The sequence below is a fragment of the Theobroma cacao genome, chromosome 7, assembly GCF_000208745.1.
Source record: "Theobroma cacao cultivar B97-61/B2 chromosome 7, Criollo_cocoa_genome_V2, whole genome shotgun sequence".
Taxonomy (NCBI): domain Eukaryota; kingdom Viridiplantae; phylum Streptophyta; class Magnoliopsida; order Malvales; family Malvaceae; genus Theobroma; species Theobroma cacao.
The window spans coordinates 8,643,765-8,649,800 of record NC_030856.1 but is presented as its reverse complement, the minus strand read 5'-3'; the positions used below and the strand labels follow the sequence as shown (position 1 = coordinate 8,649,800).

Genomic DNA, 6,036 nt, shown 5'->3' with positions numbered 1-6,036 from the left:
AAGTCCTAATCACCTAGCTCAAGTCTACTTTCCCATTTTTTTTTTAGTTTTAGATGACTAAAGTATTATTTGTTAACCATTAATCATAAAAACTTATTTGATTCAAAATAAAAATATAAAAACTTGGTTGAAGATAATAAAAACTTGTTTAAATAGTAATGGTAAATTTGACTTCTATTCCTTTATTTTTCATCCTAGTTTCTTACATGCATTTTTCAAAGCATGGTGCAGTCCCACTAGTCTAAACTTTCATATATATGATCAAAGGATGGCAAGTCTATCCATGTTATATTCTCATGGCAGGCATCAAGTTAAGATTTCCCATGGTGTTTACTAGCAAATAGGTTCAACTTGTACTCTCCTAAACAATGTTAGCTTTTGTGGAGAGATCAAACTTGGTGCCGTTCCTATTTCACTGTCTTATCTAGCCCTTTAGACTGTGGCAATAGATAGTCTTTCTCGTTCCGAGTTCACTGTTGCTCGATGTTCAATGCTACCATATGCTCCATTTCTTACACAACAAAGAATAGGGTTTTACCTATGTAAATTCTTCTGTCACATACCAACAAAATCAAAAGTATTATCAATGAATTTTCCTTTGGTGGTATATCTTGTTTTTTAGTAGTGTTATAATTTGACACATATACAACATTTAACACACATAAACAAAGAAAAAAAAAACTTGTTACATGTTCATGTTTATCTCTTTCAATTTATAAACTAAATTATTCAAGAACTAGCTAGATCCAAATTCAGACAATACAGAAAATGGATACAGCTTTCTGGTTAACCCAGTTCAGGTTTTCAGGTAAGTTAGTTGACATATGTTGTAGTATCAAACTCTGATAGTATCAATTTGAAATTCATTCTGGAAAACAGAGCAACAGTCAAGTGAGTTTCTATCTAATCCTTCTGGAAATCTAGGATGTTTGTCTGTTGATGATGAAAGGGGAAGCCCCACCGAGTACTGGAAAAGTTTATTGCTCTTGGCTTGACTTGCATATATAAGAAAAATCCATTTTTCAACTTACTTTATTTCCAGGGTACCCATACATTGGTCCAAGCAAGTCACTATGTTTCGTGTGCTCAATTGTCGTTAAAATTCTGTATTTATTTTCCAAGTAGGATTAAACAAATACTAAAGATTCTTTGGTTAAATTTCCAAATTTTCATACATGAATTTAAAGCAATTAAATCACCTAATTAAACTTTATATATTAATTTATGTGCCCTGCATTGGAACAAATTTACCACTTTATTTGGATGATTGGATCAAATTTATAATTCATTTTTAAATACGTGTAGCTTTATCATCATAGTTCTTGATTTGGTTCAAAATTGATCGAATTATACTAGAACATTTCTTCATTTCTTCACATAAAATATTCTGTTACCATTAATATTTGATTATTTTTTAACCAAATCAAAAAATAAAGTGGTAAATTTTAACCTTAGCCTATTATAAAGAAGAACCAAGTGAGATTCTCTTCTTGCTTGGGTTTAGTGACAGCATCAATGTTAAGAAAAAATTTATAAGAAAGACAATGATTCTGCTTCCTCTAATTTTAAATTCTTAGAATTGCTCGTTTTTAAAATGTTAAAGATAATTTTAAATTTAAACAAAGTCGAATTATTAGTAATGTGATAGTGTATAAAAATTATAGATTGTTAGTATATCAAATATAAATTTATTATTATATAAAACGACAAAATCTTGTACATGAATTGCCCCAATTGCATTTATACGCCCATCAGCAATGGAAGAAGGAACTTATTCTAGTTGTGCAAGGCCAATGCATATGTTTTATCAGAGTACTATATATAATCCAAAGGGACAGCATTTTGACATCCAAAATGCTATATTCTCATCGAATCAAGATAAGATTTTTCTTGAAGCTGACGAGCAAATAGGGTTTTGAAATATTCTTCGACTCGAACTCTCCTAAACAATGCCTGTTTTCCTTCAGAGATCAAGCTTGGTGCAGGCCCTACTTCTCCATTATAGTTGGGGCTGCAGAATGTGGCAATCGAGTCTTTCTTTTTCAGAATTCACTGTTGCTCGATGCTCAATGCTACGGTAGACTCCATTGGTAATAATCTATCTTATGTATAACAATTCAGCAAAGCTTTAATCACGAACTATTTTAATACAGGTCTCTGATATGAAAAAGTCTGAAGTATTTTACCTCTAAAACGTCTCCGATGTTAACAATGAAAGCATTGGGGAGGGGCTTGACAGGAACCCACTTCCCATCTTTCTTTACCTGGAGACCTTCTACTTCATTGACCTGAAGCAGGATGGTGAGACCCGTGGCATCAGAATGAGGAGTAAGGCCAATTACCTGCTCTGGTTCACCACATGGAGGATAATAGTTCATTCTCATTGATTGCAATCCACCTTCAAAGAACTCTCTAATTTCCTCAACGTTCATATTAATAGCTTCTGCTATTTGTACTAGGACAGCCATGGCTAGTTTTTCCAACGCCAAGGAGTATTGATTCAATGTATCTCTAAACATAAGAAACTAAGTTTGAGTTAGAAATAATCGAAATTGCAAATGCTTAGGCACATTGAGTGAGAGAAAAAGGACCTGAAAGGAAGAGGGAGCTTGGGAAATAAGTGGGGCTTCCTGGAATAGACAGGGAGGGTGGTCAAGAAGAACATGTCACCCCAATCAAGCTTTTGCTCATCTGATACAACAAAGGCTTGCCCAAATCCTTCTACTTCTCCTGGATACTGCCAGTACTTTTTCTTCTCTTCCATTGGGAGGTTGAAGAAGTCTTGAATCTCTGTCTTCACTTTCTCCACTAGAAATAAACTCATTCCGTGATTTATTAGCTGCAGATGTTGACAGATTAATCATTTCCTGCTCAGATTCAATCCCCAAGGTTCAACAGCCACAACTAGAGTGGATCGAGTAAGCAATGTCCATTGGAATGACACTCTGACATTTTTCTTTTGGGTAAGATAAACTAAAACAGAATTAATTAACCCACAAAGTATGAAATTACACTTCATATTGAATCAACATTTAACTTTAATGGGTTGTCAACACCTTGAGGATTTAGAACAGTTTCATTATGGTCTTTAAAGACAATAAATTGATGCATTCACATATGGCAAATAGCTACCAAAGAAGTGCATATCGAAACAAGAACCGACATTCTATTTAGGGTAAATTATCCACACCGTCTAAGTTTTAATTTAAATTTCAGACGAATTTATTAATTTTCAAAATAAATAAATAGATTCAGCCGTTAGTTAACTGTTAGTGTTTCCATTAGTTTGATGACGTGACAATATTGAAAAGATAATTTTACATTTTATTAATTTTAAAAATTACTATTATATAATTTTTTCAAAAAAAAATATAATAATAATTTTTAAAATTAATAAAAAAATATATTTTAATTTTTTTATATTTTCTATTAACAGTGTTTACAATTTTAGGACAGACTGTCCATTTCTAAGACTAATGGATTCATGTGAAATTATATCTAAAAATTAAAAGCAGGGGTATTTTACCCTTCTATTGATTATAACTTATAATAGGATGCACCATCCTATGAAATTTGGTGAGTTGAAAATAAACACGATGACATTACTTTGTAATTTTATAAATTTTAAAAGTAATTTCCTAATATGTGTGTCAACTTGATTTCATACCATGCTTTTAAACATTAATTACCCTAAACCAAATAATTAAGAAAACAAAAACGAAAAAAACATTGATAAAATTCAGACCACACAAATAAGTGGAATAGTAAAAAGGGAGAAGGTTGACATTGATTAAAATGTCTCTTTTTAGAAATCAACCTCTCCCTTTTTACAATTTTTCATGTAGTAGCTTGACAATAGAAATAGTCCAGCTACCCATCTATGTCCATGTGAGAAGGCTTGAACATAAATTTTTAAGGCCCCATCTAGATGTCAATAAATATCTTATAATCAATACCCTACATTAAGATTAAATAAAATAATGATACTTAATAATTGGGTTTTAATAATATAGTTACTATCAGTTATGTATCAAGTAGGGTTCAGAAAGTGACGGGTCAAGTTGAGTTTGGGAAGTGATTTTAGGATACCCACTAACCATACAAACCCAATTATAAATAATAATTTTTATATTAAATTTTAGATTTATATATATAGTATAAACAAAATTTAAAAAATAATTAAAATTGAATATGATAAACCAGAACCATAAAAACTCTATGTTCCCTCTCTTCAGCCTCCACCTTACCTCATGATCAATTACACTACAAAAGGAAAACCGACCTTCTCCTCCCTCCGCAAGAAAACTAAATTGACAAAGAAAGAGAACCTCCATAAGGGAAAAGATGATGCAAATAATCAAAGTTCAACGATGGCATGGTGTTCTAAAAATACTCGTATATCATGTTTTCTTTGGTGACAAAAAGCTACCTAAATTACTGTATGTATTTGCCATGAATGCATACATATTCACCAGGAACAAGTGTAGAGTAAGGATTGAGATGGTATCTATATAGAGCTAGTTGCACCTGAAAAAAACCCCATTCTTTGCAAGCAAAGTCAAGCTTGGCTAACTCAGAATCCATTGACTGTTTAGAAACCAAGCCTTCCATGTCGATAACCCGGATCTCAGACATCGAACCGGCATCGGAAACAATTGGTTTCTCCAGGTAAGGACGTAAGTACCTCGGTGGAATGGTGGCGATTGATTTTCTTGGCCAACTCTTGAACAGAAGGCACAAGCAAGGAACTTCCATACTTGACAGCTTTGGGATCCATGTCAATTTTCTGCCAGAACAAAAGGATAAGCACTTCTCTTGTTTCAAGCTGTTGAATATTTTAGAGCGAAGGCTTGGATAGCAACTAATCCTATGTACCTATCTGATTATGAAAACTGAGACCTGGCCTACACCTAATAATTCAAACTAGAAGGTTCTCGAACAACCATCTTGTCAAACCCAGAACCATTTGGCGTCATTTTATTAGGTAAAAAAGTTTAGCCCCAACCAGTCATGCATCAGTTGAAGGTCATTGTCCTTTGGCCTGAAGATTTTAACGTCTTCCTTCCACGGGAAAATCATGCATCGACGCCACCTACCATTTTTTGAAAGAAGAATTCATCACTGACCTTCTATCCTTAGCTAATGGACTAGTACTTAGCTTAGACTAGAAACCAATAGATTAGTTTTCGGAGTCATCGATGCCTCAGCCAAATTTATTTATAGGTATGTAACTACTTACCATTTGATGTGGCAAATGATTACAAGAGTATAAAAACTGTGAGATTAGACCTGTTTATAGTTCGGGTCAGGTTCAATTGACACTTTTAAAATCAAAGTCTTGATTCGGATTGTTCATGTTAAAAATCATGTATTGTTTAAGTATAAAAATATAATTTTAAATTAATATATTATTATTAGTATTCTAAATATTTTAAAATTAAATAAAAATAATTATTTAATAATAAATTAATCTTACAGTTTGTTTCTTGACATAGAAAATCCTAGGTGGGACTTAGAAAATTAAACTTGGTTATCTTCTAGTAAAAATTTATAATGAATTTTGAGAAACCAAAAATCTGATTTGACTTTTATTATAGATACTCAAAATGATCAAATCCAATCTATATCCGAAACTCTATGAAATCTAAATTCAAAGTCCTAATCACCTAGCTCAAGTCTACGTTCTCATTTTTTCTTTAGTGTTAGATGACTAAAGTATTATTTATTAATCATTAATTATAAAAACTTATTTGATTCAAAATAAAAATAAAAAAACTTGATTGAAGATAATAAACAAAATAAAAACTTATTTAAATAGTAACGGTAAATTTGACTTCTATTCCTTTATTTTTCATTCTAGTTTCTTACATGCATTTTTCAAAGCATGGTGCAGTCCCACTAGTCTAAACTTTCATATATATGATCAACGGATGGCAAGTCTATCCATGTTATATTCTCATGGCAGGCATCGAGTTAAGATTTCCCATGGAGTTTACTAGCAAATAGGTTCAACTTGTACTCTCCTAAACAATGTTA

General features: G+C 32.0%; 1 pseudogene; it reads right to left on the bottom strand.

The window, feature by feature from the left end:
* On the bottom strand, positions 1,714 to 4,859 carry LOC18594420 (annotated as a pseudogene).